This window comes from Triticum dicoccoides, chromosome 6A, assembly GCF_002162155.2.
Source record: "Triticum dicoccoides isolate Atlit2015 ecotype Zavitan chromosome 6A, WEW_v2.0, whole genome shotgun sequence".
Taxonomy (NCBI): Eukaryota; Viridiplantae; Streptophyta; class Magnoliopsida; order Poales; family Poaceae; genus Triticum; species Triticum dicoccoides.
In genome coordinates, this window is record NC_041390.1 from 32,561,042 (window position 1) to 32,572,901 (window position 11,860).

Below are 11,860 nucleotides of genomic sequence, written 5' to 3' on the forward strand. Positions count from 1 at the left end.
CTGATCGGGTGCCTACGAGTTTTCCATATACCGGTTCTCGCTTATTTACTTTTCCGCTGCTACTGTTACAATCACTACAAAATACCAAAAACATTACTTTTGCTGTCTTTACTTTTGTTGCCGCTACCACCACTGTCATATTACTTTGCTACTAAACACTTTGTTGCAGATACTAAGTTTCCAGGTGTGGTTTAATTGACAATTCAGCTGCTAATACTTGAGAATATTCTTTGGCTCCCCTTGTGTCGAATCAATAAATTTGGATTGAATACTCTACCCTAGAAAGCTGTTGAGATCCCCTATACTTGTGGGTTATCAAGACTAATTTCTGGCGCCATTGCCGGGGAGCATAGCTCTATTCTTTGAGTCACTTGGGATTTATATCTGCTGGACACTATGAAGAACTTGAGAGATCCAAAAACCAAGATCTATCCCTCAACTACGAGGGGAGATAAGGAACTGTCATCTAGCTCTGCACTTGATTCACCTTCTGTTATGAGTAAGTTTGCGACACCTACACCTGCTTATGCTATTCGTTCTGATATGTTGCATGTTATTGATGATGCCACTTCTTCTACGCATGATACTTATGATGAAACTGCTTCTATGCCTGATACTACTGTGCCCCTTAGTGAATTTCTTGATGAACAAATTGCTAGGGCTAGAGAAAGAGAAATTATTAAATCTGAATATGATGATGATAGTGATGATGAAAATATGCCTGTTATTCCTGAGGGTTATCTTTTTGATGCGGAATCTTCTGCCGCTATTTCTGCTTGCAAAGATAGATATGAGCTTAAGAGGTTATTAATTAAATGGAACAAAGAATCACTTAGAGATAAAATGAGACCTGACCCTGCTTTTGCTACTTCACCTATATGTGTTCCTGATAAGGATTATGAATTCTTAGTTGATCCTGATATAATTACTTTGGTTGAATCTGATCCATTTTATGGCTATGAATCTAAAACTGTTGTGGCACATCTTACTAAGTTAAATGATATAGCTTCCCTGTTTACTAATGATGAGAGATCGCATTACTTTTATATACTCAAAATATTTCCGTTCTCATTAAAGGGTGATGCTAAGACATGGTTTAATTCTCTTGATCCTGGTTGTGTGCGTAGTTCCCAGGATATGATTTATTACTTCTCTACTAAATATTTCCCTGCTCATAAGAAACAAGCTGCTTTGAGGGAAATATACAACTTTGTGCAAATTAAAGAAGAGAGTCTCCCACAAGCTTGGGGGAGGCTTCTCAAGTTACTTAATGCTTTGCCTGATCATCCTCTTAAGAAACCTGAAATACTTGATATCTTTTATAATGGACTAACCGATGCTTCCAGAGATTACCTGGACAGTTGTGCTGGTTCTCTTTTCAGGGAAAGAACACCAGATGAAGCTGAAATTCTATTGAATAATATGTTGACAAATGAAAATAATTGGGCACCTCCTGAGCCAGCTCCTGAGACAACTCCTGCTCCAATTACTGAGCCTATTCCTAAACCAACTCCAAAGAAGAGAGGTATTCTATTCTCAGTCCCGAAGATATGCAAGAGGCAAAGAAATCTATGAAAGAAAAATGTATTAAAGCTGAAGACGTAAAGAATTTACCTCCTATTGAAGAAATACATGGTCTTAATATACCGTCTGTTGAAGAAACATATGATCTCAATTCTTTATTTACTGAAGAACCTCCTGATCCCGATATCCCGACACAGGTAGTAAAGGTAAATTCTCTCTATAGATATGATAAAGCTTAAGGCCCTCCTACTAAAATTGCTAGTCAGTGCTTGGATGAGTTTGATAACTTTATGTTTAAGCAAGATGACTTCAATGCTTATTTTGGTAGACAATTAAAAGAAAATGCTTATATGATTAGATGCTTGGGTGATTATATGGCTGATATTAAAGGTGAAATTAAACTTGTTAGTAAACAAGCTTCTATGGTTAGCACTCAAGTAGAACAAGTACTTAAAGCTCAAAAAGAAGTGCTTAATGAAATGAATAGTAAGAAAAATGATTATGCTGTTAGAGTGGCTACTAGAACTGGTAGAATGACTCAGGAACCTTTGTATCCTGAAGGCCACACTAAGAGAATCGAGCAAGATTCTCAAAGAAATAATATTGATGTTCCTAGTTCTTTTAAAAAGAAGAAGAAGAAAAATGATAGAACTGTGCAAACTTCTAGTGAACCTATTGCCGAACCACCTGATAGTCCAAATGATATTTCTATGTCTGATGCTGAAACACAATCTGGTAATGAACATGAACCTAGTAAAAATATTAACAATAATGTTCATGATGATGCTCAACCTAGTAATGATAATGATGTAGAAATTGAACCTGCTGTTGATCTTGATAACCCACAATCAAAGAATCAACGTTATGATAAAAGAGACTTTGTTGCTAGGAAACATGGTAAAGAAAGGGAACCTTGGGTTCAGAAACCCATGCCTTTTCCTCCGAAACCATCCAAGAAAAAGGATGATGGGGATTTTGAGCGCTTTGCTGAAATTATTAGGCCTATATTTTTTGCATATGAGATTAACTGATGTGCTCAAAACAAATCCTTATGCTAAATATATGAAGGATATCATTACTAATAAAAGAAAGATACCGGAAGCTGAAATTTCCACCATGCTTGCTAATTATACTTTTAAAGGTGGAATACCAAAGAAACTTGGAGATCCTGGAGTACCTACTATACCTTGCTCCATTAAAAATAATTATATTAAAACTGCTTTATGTGATCTTGGAGCTGGTGTTAGTGTTATGCCTCTCTCTTTATATCATAGACTTGACTTGAATAAGTTGACACCTACCAAAATATCTTTGCAAATGGCTGATAAATCAACTGCTATACCTGTCGGTATTTGTGAGGATGTGCTTGTTGTGGTTGCGAACGTTACTATTTTAACGGACTTTGTTATACTTGATATTCCCGAGGATGATAGTATGTCTATTATTCTTGGAAGACCTTTTTCTTAATACTGCTGGGGCTGTTATTGATTGCAACAAAGGCAATGTCACTTTTCATGTTAATGGTAATGAGCATACGGTACACTTTCCGAGGAAACAACCTCAAGTTCATAGTATCAATTCTATTGGAAAAATTCCATCGATTATATTTGGAGGTTTTGAATTTCCTCTTCCTACTATCAAGAAGAAATATGATATTCTTATTATAGGGGATGTGCATATCCCCGTTGAGGTAACTTAGTGCTATTCGAAATTTCTCTGGTTTCATGATTATCGGAATGAGTTTGTTAACAAGACTTGATCAACCTTGTTAGTGTATTCTTTTTGATGAGCATGAGATGGATGAAACTAGAAGCACAAACTTCTGTACCCTCTTTATACTTTCTTTTATTTATATTAAATAAAGTAAAAATAGTATTTTCTGTCTGTTTCCTGACTTATTCGTGCAATATAAAAATATCCCGAAAATAAAAGTCCTCAGAATGCCATGCCAATTTAATATGATTTTTTCGGGAATATTTGAGGATTTACTGTGCAAAAATTACCGCGGGAGGAGCTGCCACCTGGCCACGAGGGTGGTGGGCGCGCCCCTCCTATAGGGCGCGCCCCCTGCCTCGTGGGCCTACGGTGGCCCTCCTCCACTTATCCCAGCACCCATCTTCTTCCTCTATCTCACACAAACCGGAAAAACCAACTCAAGCACGAGTTCCAGCCACTTTTGCTGTGATTTTCGATCTCCTTGCTCAAAGCACCTCTCGCAAAACTGCTTGGGGAGATTGTTCCTTGGTATGTGACTCCTCCATTGGTCCAATTAGTTTTTGTTCTAGTGCTTTATTCTTTGCAAATTTGTGCTGCATAGGTGACCATGTTCTTGAGCTTGCATGTCAAATTTATATGGTTCCAAGTAGTTCTAATGCTTGATATAGGCTCTAGGCACTTGTAGGAGTAGTTGCTATCAATATTATTGAGTTTGGTTTACTTTTATTTTGAAGTTACTAAAAATTTCACAATTTTTCAGAGAAAAACAATATGCTTAGAAAGATGTTCCAAGGTGGTTCCTCTAAGAAGCAAGGACCCAGGATTGCTATGCGCGATGCTGACGAGGATCCACCAAGAGAGCTCCAGTACGGCTTTGCGAATGGCCGTTGGAAAATTTTATGGACCGTGCGGGAATTAAAGAAGAATTCAAATCATATTTGCACAATGCCGGTCTTGAGGATTTTGAGGCTAACAAATGCCCCCAGTATCATGATCTCACAAGTTCATTTGTGAGGAGGTTTGAGTATTCATCTTCGCGTAATTCTCCTTCAGTAATGTTTGATCTTTATGACAAATCTTATACCATGGACCTAGAGGATTTCACTCTTGCATGCAAACTTCCATCATGGGGTAGTGTTAGGGATCCCCCTAAATCTGAATTTAGAAACTTTCTTGCTAGTATAACTGTGGGGGAATCTAGAGATATAACGCATGCTACCATAGGGAGCATCCACTTTCCTGCTATACATTATTTTGCTCTCTTCATCGGTAGATGCATAAATGCTAAGGATGAAGCGTGTCACATGTGTGTCCCTGTTCTTAGCATTCTTAGGAGTTCTGTGTTAGGAGACCAATCTTATCATATGGGAGGCATTGTAGCTCGTAGGTTGCATCATAATAGACATAATGGAGATTTCTTTGGAGGAATTTATGCAACCCGCTTAGATCATTTTCTTGAGATAGACATTCGTGAGGGTGATATGGAGTTGCCTCCTTCATATTTAGATTATGACTCTATGGCTTCGCACCAGTTTGTCGAGAGGCCTGAATCACCTCTCTTATATCACTTAATTTTTGATAAAAGACGTGTTTTCCATATTACTCTCCCTGCTCCTGCCTTCTTTGATTCATAGACAAAATGAAGATATGTTATTACCAGAGAGGAGGCAGAAGAGTACAAGAGGAGAGCGGAGGCAGCTCGACTCCACGCTGTAGCACAGCAGACGATAACCGCTACACATCAGTATGATCCCAACTATTCCTCCTCATCACAGTATTACCCCAACAACTATTATTATGGATATCCGTCAGGCCAGCCGTGGCCATAGACCCCAACAACTTAGTCCATAAACAGCATTATCATTCTTCTTATTATTTAATTCATTGAGCAAATCATTTTGAGCTTCAAGTACTTGTTCTACTTGAGTGGTAACCATAGAAGCATGCTTACTAATGAGTTTAAGTTCACCTTTAACTCTAGACATATAATCACCCAAGTGTTCAAGCATATCGGAATTGTATTTAAATTGTCTACTAAAATAAACATTGAAGTTTTCTTGTTTAACAATAAAATTGTCAAACTCATCTAAGCATTGTCTAGCAGACTTATAGTGAGGGATATCACCTTCATCAAATCTATAGAGAGAATTTTCCTTTACTACCTGTGTCGGGTTATCAAGACCATGTGTTCCTTCAATAGGTGATGAATTAAGACCATATATTTCTTCAACAAGCGGTAAATTAAGACCATGTATTTCTTCAATAGAAGTTAATTCTTAACATCTTCAGCTTTAATACCATTTTCTTTCATAGATTTCTTTGCCTCTTGCATATCTTCAGGACTGAGAAATAGAACACCCCTCTTCTTCGGAGTTGGCTTAGGAGTTGGTTTAGGAAGTGTCTAATTATTTTCATTGGTCAACATATTATTCAATAGAATTTCAGCTTGATCCCGTGTTCTTTCCCTGAAAACAGAACCAACACAACTATCCAGGTGGTCTCTGGAAGCATCGGTTAGTCCATTATAAAAGATATCAAGTATTTCATTTTTCTTAAGCGGATGATGAGGCAAAGCATTAAGTAATTGGAGAAGCCTCCCCCAAGCTTGTGGGAGACTCTCTTCTTCAATTTGCACAAAATTATATATTTCCCTTAAAGCAGCTTGTTTCTTCTGAGCAAGGAAATGTTTAGCAGAGAAGTAATAAATCATATCCTGGGGACTACGCACACAACCAGGATCAAGAGAATTAAACCATATCTTAGCATCACCCTTTAATGAGAACGGAAATATCTTAAGGATATAATAGTAGCGAGATTTCTCATCATTAGTGAACAGGGTGGCTATATCATTTGATTTAGTAAGATGTGCCACAACAGTTTCAGATTCATAGCCATAAAAAGGATCAGATTTAACCAAAGTAATTATATCAGGATCAACAGAGAATTCGTAATCCTTATCAGTAACAAAGATAGGTGAAGTAGCATAAGCAGGATCATATTTCATTCTAGCATTCAGAGTTTTTTGTTTAAGCTTAACTAATAATTTCTTAAGATCACTTCTATCATTGGAAAGCAAGAAAGTCTCTAGCAGTTTCTTCATCCATAACATAGCCCTTAGGCACAACAGGCAATTCATATTTAGGGGGAGAATCTTCATCATCATTTTCATCAATATTATCAGTTTCAATAATTTCATTCTCTCTAGCCCTAGCAAGTTATTCATCAAGAAATTCACCAAGTGACACAGTAGTATCAAACATAGAAGTAGTTTCATCATAAGAGTATCATGCATATTAGAAGTGGCATCATCAATAACATTCGACATATCAGAATTAATAGCAGAAGCAGGTTTAGGTGTCGCAAGCTTACTCAAAACAGAAGGTGAATCAAGTGCAGAGCTAGATGGCAGTTCCTTACCTCCCATCGTAGTTGAGGGATAATTTTTTGTTTTCTCGTCTTTCAAGTTCTTCATAGTGACCAGCAGATATAAATCCCAAGTGACTCAAAGAATAGAGCGATGCTCCCCGGCAACGGCGCCACAAAATAGTCTTGATAACCCACAAGTATAGGGGATCACAACAGTTTTCGAGGGTAGTGTATTCAACCCAAATTTATTGATTCGACACAAGGGGAGCCAAAGAATATTCTTAAGTATTAACAGTTGAGTTGTCACTTCAACCACACCTGGATAACTGAGTATCTGCAGCAAAGTATTTAGTAGCAAAGTAATATTGAAGTAACGGTAACGGTAGCATAATTAATATTTTTGGGTTTTGTAGTGATTGTAACAGTAGCAACGGAAAGGTAAATAAAAGAAGAAAAATATGTGAAAAGCTCGTAGGCATTGGATCGGTGATGGAGAATTATGCTGGATGCGGTTCATCATGTAACAATCATAGCATAGGGTGACACAGAACTAGCTCCAATTCATCAATGTAATATAGGCATGTATTCCGAATATAGTCATACATGCTTATGAAAAAGAACTTGCATGACATGTTTTGTCCTACCCTCCCGTGGCAGCGGGGTCCTAATGGAAACTAAGGGATACTAAGGCCTCCTTTTAATAGAGTACCGGACCAAAGCATTCACACATAGTGAATACATGAACTCCTCAAACTATGGTCATCACCGGAAGTGGTCCCGATTATTGTCACTTCGGGGTTACCGGATCATAACACATAGTAGGTGACCATAGACTTGCAAGATAGGATCAAGAACTCACATATATTCATGAAAACATAATAGGTTCAGATCTGAAATCATGGCACTCGGGCCCTAGTGACAAGCATTAAGCATGGCAAAGTCATAGCAACATCAATCTCAGAACATAATGGATACTAGGGATCAAACCCTAATAAAACTAACTCGATTACATGATAAATCTCATCCAACCCATCACCGTCTAGCAAGCCTACGATGGAATTACTCATGCACGGCGGTGAGCATCATGAAATTGGTGATGGAGGATGGTTGATGATGACGATGGCGACGGATTACCCTCTCCGAAGCCCCGAACGGACTCCAGATCAGCAATCCCGAGAGAGTTTAGGGCTTGGCGGCGGCTCTGTATCGTAAAACGCGATGAATCCTTCTCCCTGTTTTTTTCTCCCCGAACGTGAATATATAGAGTTGGAGTTGAGGTTGGTGGAGCTCCAGGGGGCCCACGAGGCAGGGGGCGTGCCTCAGGGTGTGCGTTCGGTTTTTTCAGGGGCACCGGGGGAAGGCCGCCTCCGGGCCCGAAGCCGCTCCCGGTCCTCGGCAACCTGCCCGATCTAGGCGGCAACCTCCACCACACGCTGGCGCGCCTGGCCCGCGCCCACGGCCCCGTCATGAAGCTCAAGCTGGGCCTGGTCACCACCGTGGTGGTCTCCTCGCGTGACGCTGCGCGGGAGGCCTTCACCAGGTACGACCGCCACCTGGCCGCGCGCCCCGTCCCGGACACGGCCAACGCGGTCGGTAACTCCGGCCGGTCCATGATCTGGCTGCCCAGCTCCGACCCGCTCTGGAAGACCCTGCGCGGCATCGTGGCCTCGCACATATTCTCCCCGCGTGGCCTCACCTCCGCGCGCGGCGTGCGCGAGCGCAAGGTGCGCGACATGGTGGGCTACTTCCGCCGCCGTGCGGGGGAGGAGGTGGACGTCGGCGAGGCCGTGTACGGTGGCGTGCTGAACCTCGTGTGCAGCGCCTTCTTCTCCATCGACGTGGTGGACGTGGGCGGAGAGTCCGCGAGTGAGCTGCGGGAGGTCGTGGAGGACATCATCGTCGCGCTCGGCAAGCCCAACGTCTCCGACATCTTCCCTTTCCTCCGGCCGCTGGACCTGCAGGGCTGGCGTTGCTGGGCGGGGGCGCGCTACCACAAGGTCTTTGGCATACTTGACAGAATTATAGACCGTCGTCCACGGGCGAGCACGCGCATGGCGACTTCCTGGACTCGCTGCTGGAGCTCGTTTCCGCAGGCAAGATCGGTCGCGACAAGGTGACGGTGATACTGTTCGACGTGTTCGCGGCCGGGACCAACACGATGGCCATCATGGTGGAGTGGGCGATGGCCAAGCTGTTCCGGCACCCGCGCGCCATGGCCAAGGCGCGCGCGGAGATGGAGGACGTCCTCGGCGGCAAGGTCGACACGGACACCCTCGAGGAGCCTGACGCGGCGAGCCTACCGTACCTGCAGGCCGTGGTGAAGGAGGTGATGCGGCTGCAACCTATGGCGCCGATCATGCTGCCGCACCAGGCCGCGGAGGACGGCGTGGAGATCGGCGGCTTCGCCGTGCCCAGAGGCGCAACGGTGATCTTCAACGTGTGGGCGATCATGCGGGACCCAGCGGCGTGGGAGAGGCCCGACGAGTTTGTGCCGGAGAGGTTTCTGGATAAGGCGGTGGAGTTCCGGGGCAAGGACTACGAGTTCATCCCGTTCGGGTCCGGGCGGCGGCTGTGCCCCGGCCTGCCGATGGCGGAGCGGGTCGTGCCGTTCATGGTGGCGTCGCTGTTGCAGGCGTTCGAGTGGCGGCTCCCGGACGGCGTGGCAGTCGACGAGCTGGACGTGACGGAGAAGTTCACCACGGTGAACACGCTCGCCGTGCCCCTCAGGGTCGTCCCCGTCGCGGTCACCTAGCTATCATGCATGCAATCCTACTATCTTGTAATCATGCGGACGAGATGCGCCCAGTTTATCTACACTAGCTATTCATGAAAATTCAGTAGCCAGACATTCCTAATTCCTTAGGCGCCGCGTCGGTCATGTGTGGCCGCTTCGCTTTGGATTGCCTGCCATTCGCCACTGCCTCATCGATGGGTTGGTTATAATAGCACATCACATCGCGCTAGATCTTACAAGATTTGGTGGAGTGTGTTATTCTCTACACCCTCCGTTTTCATAATACAAGAATGTTTTTCAAACTAACAAAGCTTGAAAAATGTTTTTCTATTATGGGAAGAGGGAGTAACTTTCTTCATCAAAATTCATTGGTGCGGTTAACTATAGTATTATGATTGATCCCCCAACGCATATTGTCTAGGCCAGATTCACACTGAACCTTAGCGCTGTCATCTCCGCTAATAAGGCATTAACACAGAAATTGATGTTGTTATTGCTCGCTGCAAGAAATCTTCCATTACTATCTCGCAACACAGCACCAACCGCATCATTCAGAGAATTAACATTGAAAGCATCATCAACATTCAGTTTAACATAGTTCACAATAGGTAAACGCCAGTCGCCTGGAAATCTGATTTGGGTCAGTTGATTTTCCTTACAAGAAAGGAGGCGCCGAAGGGAAGGAAGAAACAGCCGCATCACCCGAGAGCGCGCGCGAGGGTGGGGGGCTTACTTCACAAGCTTCCCCATGATCTGTCTTAGGTTGGGGGTGAGGGCGGAAGAACGGCGACGGTGGCGGTGGTGGTGGTGGTGGTGGGAGGGGGGAAACTTTGCCAGAGAAAAAACCGGCGAGGCCTGGGGCTAGAGGGATAGGCAGGAACGGTGGCAAGATCGGCGGTGTGGGGAGGTTGAGGGGAGGGCGGGGCGGCGAGGCGGTCGCGGTAGAGCCAGCGGTTATGCTGGTGGTAGCTGGCGGCTTGGGTGAGATCTGGGAGAAGATGAACAGGAAACGATTCAGAGGTAGAAGAAGGCATATGCATTGTTGGATCTCAATCTAAAGGCTGAAAACGATTGACTGACCCTAATTTATTTTAGGGTCGACTTACCCCTAGCCTCTCCCAACATAGTTTTGATTCGGCTTTCACCACCCTTCACTCTTTTTTCAATAAATGGTAGATTTTACTGGTTTAAATGGAGCATCAAGAGGATATAAATACTATGAGCACATACCCAACCTCTGCACAGTTAGGATGCACACAACCAACATGAACACAAACAAAAGATGCCGGCAACCTAGCAAAACTTCACTCTGATGCCTAGCTTTCGGTGAATTTGCCTGAAAGTAATTCCTAGTAAGCACTCTCACAGGGACTTGGGAAGCATCTTGAGTTTTCTCACCGTGCACCAGCTCGTGGTGTTCCCACAACAAATACCAGGTTGTCATCGCAACAGTCTCACAAAAACTTCCTTGACCGAGAACCAAAGCTTCTTCGTTAGGGGTACAAATCAACTATTCAAGAATCAATTCACCAGCACCCTAATGGGAAAACTTCCTTGACCGAGAACCAAAGCTTCTTCGTTAGGGGTGCAAATCAACTATTCAAGAATCAATTCACCAGCACCCTAATGGGCACAGGCTTTGCGGATAACATCATCAACTCCAAGTTGATTCTACACCTCCTTGGCTTTCTTGCATTCAAACCGAATATGCTTATGGTCTCAGCACTTTGATTACATGATGGGCATTGCTGAGGGATTTTAAAATGTCTATCTACAAGCACATCCCAACATGGTAACGACCCATGTATATTTCTCAATACAATAACTTTAACCTTTGGTAGGCAGCACAATTTCGAATTGCACCCACACCATTTGTTTCAATTATTTGATTACAAAACTGACAATCCCACTCTAAATTATAAGTTGTTCATGTCTTCATCAAGCTCCATGCAATAGAATCAGATATCTCATGGGCTGGTATGGAGAGTATGCTTTTTTGACGGGTGAAAAGTATGCTTCTTGAATCAACAGGCCAGAAGGTTTGATTTATAAGTGGTTCATTTCATTATCCTATAACAGGGCTAATAAGATCAATAGTTGATAGTAAGTGACCTCCACTTCTAGTAATTACCCTCCTATCTGGAGCTTGCGGGATCCAGGACTCACTCCAAATGTTAATGTTCTTACCATCACATACTCTCCACGCACACGAACGTTTGATAATGTTCACCCTTGCCATAATCGGTTTCCATGTGTAACATGACTTTTTTGTGAGAGTAGCATTAAGTTGGCCTCCATCCAGGAAGTACTTACTTCTCAAGATGGTAGCAGAAAGAGAATCTGGATGATCAGTTAATCTCCAAGCCTGTTTAGCTAAAAGTGCAAGATTAAAGCAATGCAAATCACATAACTCATTCCTCGTTTCTTTCTTGGAACACATATTTTCCACCAGGCAAACCAATACATTTTCTTATGATTAACATCATCACTTCACCAAAATTGTGTAATCGTGTTAATGGC

General features: G+C 43.1%; 1 pseudogene; it reads left to right on the forward strand.

Annotated features, from left to right (window-relative positions):
* The first annotated feature begins 4,075 nt into the window (after window positions 1-4,075).
* Window positions 4,076-9,371, forward strand: LOC119315567 (annotated as a pseudogene).
* The last annotated feature ends 2,489 nt before the right edge of the window (window positions 9,372-11,860 follow it).